At 41.8% G+C, this 12,467-nt stretch overlaps 1 protein-coding gene across 3 annotated transcripts in view; it reads right to left on the bottom strand.

Annotated features, from left to right (window-relative positions):
• Positions 1-12,467, bottom strand: part of STK32C (serine/threonine kinase 32C) — a 184,532-nt gene that overhangs the window by 45,572 nt on the left and 126,493 nt on the right. The gene's annotated exons all lie outside the window — the stretch shown is intronic.

Raw genomic sequence — 12,467 nt, 5'->3', positions numbered from 1 at the left:
CTAGAGAGAGGTACCAAGTTCTTTTTCTAGTGGGAGATTATGCAAGAAACATGTAATCCCACCACTGGGCATATACTCCAAAGAATTCAAAGAAACCATAGTCCAATGCATCCTAAAATTTTCATAGCAACCATCTTTTCTGTACTGAAGAATTTAAAACAACCTGAGTGTCCATCGATTGTAGAACAAACAGCTGAAAATTATTGTACATTAATGAAAGGATAAACTATTAGGGAGTTAAAATGATGGATGTGAGGAAGCCAAAGAGACAGGAAGATTCCTAAGAGTTGGTGCAGAACAAGGTACATGGGAGCTGATGCAGGGGAAAATCAGCAGAACCAAGATAACAGCAGACATCGTGCCTACAATTACATCAGGGGAAGATGGTAGAAAAGCCAGAGCTACATTGAACTCCCTTCTGCCAGCCTCACCTCCCCCTGGAACTTCCACCACAAGGATCTAGACAGTGACTCATTTTTCCAACCCAGAGTAGCAAAGGAAGACAGAGAGGTCTATGTGGCTTGGCCACAAGGACTACAAGAGGGCCTAGCAAGAGATACAAAAGGTAATGTTTAAAGAAATGCACTCCAGGAGGTAAGGCTTGGAGAACTAATAGCTTAGAATAGAAGATGCAAAATCTTAGCCAAGAAATAGATTCCCAGAAAGTCAGAAAAGACCAAACAGAAAGCAACAATTCTATGAGATGACAAGGAATGTTACAACGAAATCAAAACTTTAAAGTGACACAAAAATATAAGGGAGATGTTGTCAAAAGTAATTGACGTGGGGAAAAGACAAGAAGAATCTAAAAAATCACTGGACTTACCTGAAAATCATGACCCCCCAAAAGTCTGGATACAAGATTTGAAGAAATCTTTAATGAAAATTGTCCAATTATCTCAGAACCAGAGGGAAAAGTCAAAATAGAAATAATCCACCAATCATTTCCTGAAGAAAATTCCAAAATGAGCACTCTTAGAAACATGACAGCCAAAACCCAAAGATACTAAACAAAAGGAAAAAATAATGCAAAGCACTAGAAAGAGTTCAAGGATGAAGGGGCACCCCAGGCAAGTGCAACAGTCAGCCTGTCAGCAAGCATATGTTAAGCACTTATTACTCGCCACGCACGGTGCAAACTACTAGAAATATAAAAAAAAAGGTAAAAATTCTGTTGCTGCCCTCAAGGAGCTCCCATTCTAATAGGAGAAATAATGTGTATGTGTTCCTGTGTACATAGAAGGTATCTACAGAGCAAATGGAAGGTGACCTCATAGAAGCTGTGGAGCTGAAGTCAGGAGATGGCCTCTTCCATGTGTATAGGTGTGCATGCGTCCATACATGTAGATAGGTAGGTAGTAGGATTCAGTCTCCCCATCTCAATCAGTTTGGAAATTCAACAGTCACTCAAATCTAATACCAATAATTAACTTGCTCTTTTTTCTGACCTGGCCAATTTGCCCCACAGTAGTCAGCCTGTTGGCTTTCTGCTCTTAGAGACTTGTTATGTTGGTGTCTGATTTAGGGCAAACACCAACTGGTTTTAACCCATTCTGTAGCTCAGAACTCACAAATTTGAGCCATCCACCAAGTTCATCTTCCACAGTAGCAGGGACTGCAGGTATGTGCCACCACGCCCAACATGGGAGAACTTGCAAAAAGTGGGATTACACAAGACTTAGCAGTCACCACTATAAAAGACAGAAAACCTTGAAATGTAGTATTCCAAAAGCCAAAAAATAAATCAAGAATAATTTTCCCTGAAAAACTAAGTATAATCCTACAGGGTAGAAAATGAACCTTTAATGGGATAAAAAAAAAAAAAACTTTCAAGCATCTAATTTAAAAAAAAAAAAGACCAGAGCTGAGTAGAAGCTTTAAAATACAAGCACAGGAGTCATAAGAAAACTAGAAAGGTGAATATATTTGGTCATTTGGAAAGAGATATACAATGGCAAGATGCTTACGTTCTAATAATACAAAAAGGGTACAGCTAGATGGTGCCACACTGGTCCAGGAGTCAGGGAGACCTGAGTTCAAATCTGGAGTAAGATACTTACTACAGATGTGAGCCTGAGCAAGTCACTAAACTGCTGTTTGACTCAGTTTCCTCATCTGTAAAATGGGAATATAATAACACCTATCTCCCAAGATTGTTGTGAGGGTCAAATGATGTGATATTCATAAAATGCTTAGCACAGTGCCTGGAACATAGTAAGCATCATATGAATGTTAACTATTAATAACAAAAACAATAATAATAGAAGAAGAAGCAAGTGTCCCTAATGTCTTTAAGAGTCAGAGCAATAAGTAAAACAGACAGAGGGTGGAGCAATTTTTTTTTCTATTTGGATGGGTCTTAAGAGAAGGAAGAAAATGGAGGAAAATACTAGAGTAGAAAGAAGAAGGGAAAGAAACTTACTATCAAATATAAGTGAAGTATATTACATGAAGGATATGTAAACATGGAGGAAGAGGTCAAGGAAAAAGGTATTACATGAATCTCATGAAAAAAAGAAGGATTGAACACACAGACATACCCTTAGACATGGCATTTAGTGAAAAATACATGAAACTCAGCAGGAAAGTAGGTGGAGACAAGAAGAGGTGGGTTTAAGAAGGAAGATGAGTTAGAAGAAAAAACAAACTCCAATCTCCGCTCCTAAGTGTATTGAGAAGAAAGAAACAAAGAGTAAACACCTGTGACTGCATGTGGGCTAAGAAGAGAAGAAGAGGGTGGGGGGGGGGGTTCATCGGGCTATCTCGATTATGGAACACAACTGTTAGGCACAGTCCTCTTTTTATGTTTCTCTTTTTTGTAAGGAGGGAAAAGGAAACTATAAAGAGATGTAATGAAGAGAAATATCTAATACCCTTAAGAGGATAACAGAATGGATTAAAGCAGATGCGATAACATGTTTACAAGAAATCCTTGAAATTCAGGGTGTTACAATGAGGGGCTGGAGCAAATAAAGTCTACTGTGCTTGAGGGGAACTCAAAAAATCAAGAGTAGTAATCATGATTTCAGACAAGGGAGCAGTAAAATTAAACACGATTAAAAGAGATAAATGGGGAAACAGCATTATATTTAAAGTCACTAAAATTAACAAGTCAATATCAATACTTGATATGCATGCTCCAAATGGCACAGCGTGAAAACACAGGAAAAATTCAGTGAGTCACAGAGAAACAGCAAAACCAGTAGCGGGGGACTTAACGTAGCCCTTTTTGGAAGGAAAGAAAGAAGCATTTATGACACACCTATTATGTGCCAGACGGTATTCTAATCACTTGACAAACACTATCTCATTTGGCTCTCATGACAATCCTGGGAGGTAAGTAGGTGCTATTATTATTCCCACTTTATAGTTGAGGAGACTGAGGCAGGTAGAGGTTGATTGCCTTACCAGGGCCACAAGCATCACAAGTGTCAGAGGCCAGATTTGGACTCGTCTTTCTGACTCCAGGACCAATGACTCCTGGTCAGCCAATTTGTGATAAAAACATCAGCATTGTTCTAGCACACTGCCCGTTTGTATCTGAGCTCACAGTCACGGCCCAAACCCTTCCCTGGGCCGAGGAAGGGTCAAACAGACCCTGGCCCGCCTTTCCTATGGCCAAAGTAGAAAGATCCAGTGACCTTCCTGCTCAGTTTGGGAGGGGACTTTTCCCCAGCACCATTTATGCTATGTGGAAAAGCCTTGTCAAATCACAGCCTAGGGATCGTAGTGCCCTCCTGCCCACTGGCACTACAGAGAGGCTGGCCCAGAGTGCCTGCCCGCCAAAGCTGGAAAGGCCTGTCGCTTTCTGGAATGCTGTATCCCTGGCTTCAGCTAGACATAGGAGGCATATCTTTACTATCAGCTCCCCATTCCCAGGGGAGGAAGGGGGTGCTGGTTGTGGGGAAAGACGAGACTCCAGGTGGAGGTGTGCCCAAGCCTTTTCAACCCACGAAGGCTTGCTGCTGTTTTTATTTCAGAACTGGAATTAAGGGAGGGGTCTCCCACTCAGGTCGTGGGTGCTCTGTCTTTGCTCTTTGGTTCCACGTACAAACAGTGACTGTCTGATGTGTGAGCTGCAAAGTTTGATGGATGGGAGGCCTTGGGGACCAGAAACACCACTTCCTGGGCAGAAGCGGCAGATGCCAAGTGCATAGGCAATGCAGCAGAGAGGACCATATGGCTCAGAAGGCCAGCTCCAACTGTCTGTTAGCTGGGAGATAACCAGAAGGTGCCTGGCTGCCTATGGGCTAGGATCAAGCCCACTGTGTGGAGGTTAACTACATGGGTGGGGGAGCAGGGGCTGGTATCACAGACCAGGAACGTGGGTCCAAGAAGGCAGACAGCTCCCCACAAGCTGAGACTTCTAATTCAACCCCAAGGATACAGGCTAATTTGGCCACTTCATGGGGGAAGCCCCAGAGTTCTGGATGAGTGGGAAAAGAGGAACAAGAAAACAAAGGGAGGACTAAGTTCTTAACAGCTCTCCCCTGCTGGTATTGCCTGTTCTCAGGATCCGTGACCAGCAGGGGCTCCCAGAGCCCAAGGCTTTTCTTCTGGGGGACAGGAAGAAAGCTCCTTCCTCCCTCAGCAGACTAAGAGAGCCACTAGAGCCCCGGAGGGGTCATGGAGGCCAGCTGCCACCTTCCCCTGAGGGAGGCATCTGGAACCTGCTTCCCTCCTCCCTGAAGAACTCTGAAGGACAATGTCCCACAGAAGATGTGTGTGTGGCCGGGGGGGGGGGGGGGGAGACAGGACAACACAATACCATGCTCTTCATTATCTTATGGGCTTTAGAGTCATAAAGGCACCAAATGGCGAAGCCAGAAGGGAACCCAGAGGGGATCTTAGGGAAGAAAAAAGACAGACAGTGATCAAAGAACAAAAATCAGCACAAAATAATAACCGATGTCGTGTAGTACTTCAAGGTGATCTTCACAATTACGCTTCACAATCACCATTTTATAGGCAGGATGAGTAAACGAGGCACAGAGAGGGGAAGAGGGGAGATCTGAACCCAGTCCTTGCCGTGCTTGGTCACCAGTGATGCATCAGCAGAAGTCGGCGCCTGCGTAGCACAGACGCTTGCCATCCTACCAGACGCAATTATCTTCACTCCTGATGCTGCAAACGCAGGGTGGCCCAACTTCCCACAGACAAGAACCTGGACGGCAAGTGTATTGCCTATGCCTATGCAGCGCCATCATCTCCTGGGCCTCCGCGGAAGCAATGGAGAGGGCAGTGGGCTAGGGCAGGGAAAGGGCTGGAGCAAAGATACGACTCTGACAGCTACTGACCATATGATTTCAGCCAAGTCCTCGGCCTCCTCTAAGCCTCAGTTTTCTCATCTGTAGAATGAAAATAACCATCCCTTCATTCTCTGTTGCTCAAGGCTGGCAGCTATGAAGAAGGTGGTAGATAAAGTACAAGAGAAAAGGAAACGAGGCTGACAGGTTTAGGGGAGGGCCAGCCTGGAGGACTGAAGTTCAAGCCTCCCCACATCCCAAATTCACAGACTTCAGACCTTTCCTGACCCCTAGTCCACTGGGAGGTCATCTACAAACTGAAGCAGAGTGAAATGATCAGAAACAGGAGAACAATTTATATTATAAGGACCTTGTAAAAATGAGCAACTTTGAAAACTAAGAAATCTGATCAATCCAACGACCACTAATGACTCCAGAGGACTCGTGATAAAGAATTCTGCCCATCTTTCCTCCTGGATGCAGGATGCAGATTCCATGTATTTTGGGGTCACGGACGATATGGAGATATGTTTTGTTTGACTATGCATTTCTGTCCCAAGGATTTTACATGTTTTTTTTCCAGGGGGCAGTGAGAGAGAGAAAATAGTTTTTTCATTAATTGAAAAAAATGAAAAGTCACATTTTAAAAGAATGAATGTTGAAAGTAGGAGACAAGGGAGAGGCTCCTGTGACGCAGTAAGGCTACAACATCAGAGCATGGCAGAATTGTCTAGTTACCTAAAAGATGATATGGGATGTGTGACTTAAAAGGGAGGGGGCACTGCCGTAGACCGAGAGTGAAAGACACCAGATGTTCAGACCCTGTGTGCTACCAGGATCCATAGGAGCCCAAAACATAATGCAAAGGGTGCGTAGCAGGCTGCGGGGCTTCTGAAGAGTTGGATGGGCTGACCAGAGCCCCACACGAGAGGCAGACATAGAAAGGCTGTGACCTGCAGCATGGGGTGGACGGCCCACATCAGTGATGGCCAAGTCGGGTATCTGCCCTCTCCACAACACACCAAGTGACTGTCCAGCATCTGTTGTCATGGTAGGCACCACTGTCTTTGGATCCAGTCCTACACCATCACCAATGGAAGAAGAGGCAACGTGGTACCATTGAAAAAAGGTTAGATTAGAACGAGAGAGTTATGGCTGACATATAGGGCAGTAGTGGTGATAGAGCAGAGAGAACACTGGGTCTGAAGTCAGACAACCAGGGTTCAAATGCTGAACAAATCACTTGACCTCTTCAGGCCTCAGTTTCCCCCTCTGTAGAATGAGGGTGTTGGTCTCAGACTCTCCCAGATAGAAAGCTATAATCCTATGGTCTCACTGTCCCTAAATGATTCCCAAAGGTTGTCCTCAGCTTTAACTCTTAGGCTCCTACAATGACGAGCCCTTGGAAAAGTCCTTGAGAAATTCTCACTGCAGGATTTCTCAAGAATTCCCAAATGGGGAAACAAGAAGCCTGCCTAAGGAGAGAGGAGGTTCGCTCCCATCAGCCAGAATGAGGGCTTTTGTTCTAATGTATTTACAAAGAGAGGTGACCCAGAAGACCTCCAGCAGAGAAGTTACAGCCCTGTCCGTGGTACCAGTCCTTACCATAGCTGCCCATGACTGCCTCAACAGCCTCAACTCCATGTCCCAGCCCTGCTCCTGGCCCATATTCAAGCTAAGCTGTCATCATCCCCATAATTAGCTTTCACGTGGCTGCAAAAGAACATGAGCCCGTATCTTAGTAACATCAACTTCCAACCTGGGGAAGGGAAAGGAAGCTCAGTGTTTCCAGGGGAGAACGTCGTCCCTTGCATCTGCACACCCAAGTCAAGCTTCCCAAGGCTGGTCAGGTCTCAGCCCTCTTCCAGAAACCATCCTGCAGGCAGGGTGCTGCACCAGGCGATTTCAATGGTCTCTTCTGATGAAGCAGATCGTCTGCCTGCTAGCTGTCACTGACACATGCAGGTTTTGTATGAAGGACAAGGATGCTCCTCCTGGAAATGTCAGCAAAGCTTCAGAGCACTATGCCCCCCAACACCATGACATGCCATGCTGCTGCAAATGGGGGGGCTCCTTTTTCTTTTATTTCTTTTCTTCTAAACTTAGTAACCACCAAGAAACCCTAATATTCAGCAAACAAAACTAAAACAAGCATACAGAAAACCCCAGACTACAAGTTATTCATGATGATTAACTTTAATATGAGTCACAGCATAAGGTAATAGATACAGAGCCAACCTAGAGTCAAGAAGAGTTGGGTTCAAGTCCTGCCAAGGCTTTGTGACCCTGGGCAAATCATTTCTCAGAGCCCCAGGCAACTCTCCAAGGTCATCACTTGCAAAGCAGGGGCTGGTCTGCATGGGTGAAGGGAGTTTCCCTGCTGGGAGTGCCCTCCATCAATGAGGTCACAGGTCTGGATTTAGAGAGAGGAGCCTCAGGTTCTCTTCCCAAGTCTGCCACTAAACAGCTGAATGGCCTTGAAACAGTCATTTTCCTCTTTAGTAAAATGAAGAGGTTGAGAAAGAATGTCTTTAAATCCCTTCTGCCTCTGAATCCTATTAATCAGCCAACCTACATGCATCTGTCTGATTCACTGGCACCTTCCAGCAGTGATGATGACAAAACACATGTGGATTCTTAGAATGCAAGGTCTTTGTGAGGAGGGATCGTTTCATTCTTTGTACCTAGATCCCAGCCCCTGTGTACCCGGCATGCAGTAGGTGATTTATAAATGTGAGGAGGCATGTGGTGGATGTCAGCAGCTGGAACCCATTGACCTTTAAAAAGTGTGCAAGAAAACCAGGACGAAAGATGTCATGAACGTCAAGTTATGTCAATTTAACAGGCACTTATTAGGTGCTTAGCATGTGCCAGGTGCTGGGCTAAGTTCTGGTGATACAAACATATCAGGGAAACGGGCCATTAGGAAGCAGCATCTTGATGGTAGAGTAGCCAGGTTAGCTTCCCAGCACAACTCCTCCACAAAGATTTAGAAAGTGTACTGCACAAGTGGGGCAGCTTGGTAGTGCAGTGGGTGGAGTGCCAGGCCTGGAGTCAGGAAGATTCATCTTCCCAAGTTCAAATCTGGCCTCAGACACTTAATAGCTGCGTGACCCTGGGCAAGTCACTTCACCCTGTTTGTCTCAGTTTCCTCATCTGTAAAACTAGCTGGAGAAGGAAATGGCAAACCACTCCAGTATCTTTGCCAAGAAAACCCCAAAGCAGTTACAAGGAGTTGGATACAACTGAACAAAACTAGACCAAGTACTGATTGGAAAATCCAAGGAAAAACTCACATCAAATAATTCTTCCAGTCCAGTTTGACATAAGGAGATGGACAGGTCTATGGACAATGGGAACAGGGTTTAGCCAAGAATAATATGCCATGTGGAGCGTGCCAGTACAACTGAAAGAGTACTAAGCCCATGTATTAAGGTGAAAAGAGGCCCCAAACCCATACGAAGGGCCCTAATCATTTTTAATATTTTTTAAAAATGTTAAACTTAAGTAGAAAAGAAAAAAAACCATTGCCGTGTACATAGCAGAACATAAGAAAAGATTCAATCTAAAGCAATACATTTCCATTTCAAGAAAACCTATATAATAAATACTACACATTATTTTCAAAGCTGTCCAGCTTTTCTTTGCCTTCTTGTAGGTTTTCTTTTGTTCTCTGCTGTGCACTTTTTACTTTATTTTCCCTTCACTACCTCCCCCAAAGAAAGCTACAATTAAGTGGAAATATATGCAGATATATAGATACACATATATATACATAGATGTTTATAAACATATACATACACACTCATGTACATATATGTAAGACTGTAGTATGCTTTTTTACACTTGTCATCTGTTTCTCTGAAGGTGGATAGCATCTTCTTTCATAATTCCAAGTCTTTTCATATTTTTCTAAATCAACCAAGTCATCATTTCCTATACCATAGCAATATTTCAACCCAATCACATTCTATCTAAAAGATTGTCTATGAAAGATTCCCCCCCCCAAAATTTTCTGCATTCCTTCTATTCTTGGCTGCATAGGTTTTATTTATACAAGAAAATTTTAATTTAAAATAATCAAAATTATCCATTGTATATTTCAACAATGCTTCAACAATGCTTCAACAATAATATAGTTTAAGATCTGATACTACTGAATCTGCTTCCTTTACATCTTTTTTCCCCCTAGTTTCTTTGAAGTTCCTGACCTTTTGTTCTTCTAAATGAACTTTGTTATTATTTTTTCTAACTCGTATATTTTTTAGTAATTTTGATTGGGATGGCATTACATAAATAGATTAGTTAGGTAAAATTGTCATTTTAAAAATTATATTGGCCTTACCTACCCATGAACAATAAATATTACTTCAATTATTTAGATCTCAAGGGGCCCCAATCTTGTTCAGAGTGAATTTTAAGAGATGCTAGGTGGCAGCTTTGTAACTCACTATCTAGTTCCAGGTCACATAAACAGGGTAGAGTGAAGAGGGGACCTGGGTATAGGGGTGCTGTTCCAAGATATAAAGTGGTTGCAGGCCCTAGTCTGAGAACTGGGCTAAGGAACAAATTCAAAGACAAGCATCAGCTGTGTGACTTAGACACTATAAGCAGAATGAGGTCTCAATTCTAGCTTTCAACCTAGTCTGGAGTCTACAGAAATCCTAGATCAAAGGGGAGCCTACAGTCCTATCACCAAACCAGCAAAGCTTTCCATATGGCTGAGAGTGATTAAGCCCAACAAAAGTCTTACTGGATCTCTAACCTGGGGAAGCCCACAGGTGCGTTGCTGAGACCCAAAAGCAGGTTAGGAATTTGCAGAGCTCAGACAAGAAGGCAGAAATTAGACTTTATTGAATTATATCACTTTGGTAGCTCTAAAAGCTTGCAGATTGCCACCTTGATCTGTCCCTGAGATGCTGGAATAACACAACTCTTGATATCACCTTCCTCCCAGAAAGCTGCATAAGGTCACAAACTCAGCTCAAAGATTTCCTCCTGAGGCATATAAAACCTAGCCTCAACACCAAGTCTGAAGTCAGGAAATAGCCTGAAAGAATGAGAAAACACAAAAAAAGAATCCCACTGTGACAAGGAAGTTCAACAGAAAAGCCCACAAGAGAATACTCCACAATATCTACAAGCAAAGCCTCAAAAACTTTGGTTCAAGTTTAGCTAGAATCTTTAGGAGAGATGAAGCAAGAGTTGTTTTTTTAAAGAGTTTTTAAAAGGATGTTAAAAATCAAATAAGAAGGCTAGAGGAAAACTGAGGAAAGAAACAAGAACTATGGAAGAAATAATTACAAAGAGAATCAACAGCTTGGAACACGAAGCACAAAACTTTACTCAAGAAACAAAATCCCAGAAAATGAGAATGGACAGAATAAAAAGTGATGACTCCACAAAACAACAGGAAGCATTTTTTAAAAGCCAAAAGGCTGAGAAGTAGAAGAAAATGTAGTATATTTCCTAGCAAAAAGAAAAAAAAACCCTGACCTGGAAAACAGAGTAATTGAGCTAACTGAAACCATGCCCAAAAACAAATTGAGACATCACATTTTGATAAATCATAAAAGAAACCTTCCCATATCTCTTAGAACTAGAGGGCAAAGTAGAAATAGAATCTACCAGTCACCTCCTGAAAGAAATTCCAAAATGAAAACTTCCAAGAGTATTAGAGCCAAAGTCTATAGCCTCCAGGTGAAAGAAAAAATACTGCAAGCAAAGAGAAAGGAGAGAAATACTGAAGAGCCACAGTCAGGACCACACAAAATTTATTAGCCACACCTATAAAGAAGTGGAAAACTGGGAATCTGAGATTTCAGAAGACCAAAGATACAAGCTTATAACCATAAACAATGTACCTAGCCAGACTGGGTATAATCTTACTGTGGGGGAAAAGAAATGGAGAACTTTCAAATGTCTCTGATGAAAAGCTGCATAGAAACTTTGAAATACAAACACAGAAGTCAAGAGAAACACAAGAGGTAAACATGAGCAAGCAATCACAAGAACTAAGGGATAAACTGTTCACATTCTAATATGGAGAGATGATACTTGTATCCACTCAGTACCCTATTATCAAAGAAATTATAGGAGTCTACTAAGACAAAGAACTTGGGAATGGTTTTGTATGTTTTGATGATCTTAAAATAAGAATGGAAAGGGAGAGGAAAAGGAACGCCATGGTAGGGTAGAAAGTAAAGAAAAGAAAATTTTAGGGTTAGGGTGTACAAGTAAAAGACTTTACAACCAAGAAGGAAGGCGGGAAGGAGGTAACACTTTAACTTCAGTCTCAAATGAAATATTCAAAAGAGGAAAGATCATTCACACCAGTTGGGCACAAAAACACATTTTACTCAAAAAGTAAACATGAGATGAAGATGAGAATAAAGGGAAGAATTAGAGGAAAGGGGGATAAAGGAGGTCTTAGTACTAAGCAAAAACACTAATTAAGGAGGGTGGGCCTTAAAGAGTGGTTAAAACAAAACAAGAAAAACATAAGAACATGTAATTGGGTATGAGGAAAGGGAAAGAGAAAAAGGGTAAGAGAGCAGAAGCAGATTTCATTAAACTTAAAGCATTAGTGCTGAGCACATTCCTCTCTTCTTTATAAAGAGGATATAAGGAAATAGAAGACTATACAAAAAAGAATAGAAGAATACATGCAATTAATAATAATTACTCTGACTGTTAATGGGATGAACTCACTCACCCATAAAGCAGAAGAGGATAGCAGAATGAATTAGAAAGGAGAAAGTAACATTTGTTGGTTAAAAGAAATTCATTTATAAGAGAAGATGCACAGAGAGTTAAAATAAGGGGCTGGAATAAAATCTATTATTCTTCAGTTGCAGTAAAAAAAGGCAAGGGGCAGTACTCATGAACACAGACAAAGAAACATCAAAAATCGGGGCTTAATAAAAAAAGATCAATGAGGATGCTACATTTTGCTGAAAAGTATCATAGATGATTAGTATCAATATTAAACATATGTGTGCATAATGGCATAATATCTAAATACTTAAAGGAAAAGTTAAGTGAATTATAGAGAGAAACAGACAGTAAAGCTATAATAACGAGGAAGGGAAATTTTCCCCTTTTAGATTTAATGACTTAAATAAAATTTTAGATAATTGAGATATGCTATATCTCTAGAGATTACTGAATGGGAATACAAAGTAGTATACATATCTTTCAGTTGTGTAGTCAGGTGGCATA

This window comes from Phascolarctos cinereus, unplaced genomic scaffold (genome assembly GCF_003287225.1).
Source record: "Phascolarctos cinereus isolate Bilbo 61053 unplaced genomic scaffold, phaCin_HiC Scaffold_3;HRSCAF=262, whole genome shotgun sequence".
In the NCBI taxonomy this organism is placed as follows: domain Eukaryota; kingdom Metazoa; phylum Chordata; class Mammalia; order Diprotodontia; family Phascolarctidae; genus Phascolarctos; species Phascolarctos cinereus.
The sequence above is the reverse complement of the archived record's forward strand: the minus strand, read 5'-3'. Positions and strand labels throughout refer to the sequence as shown.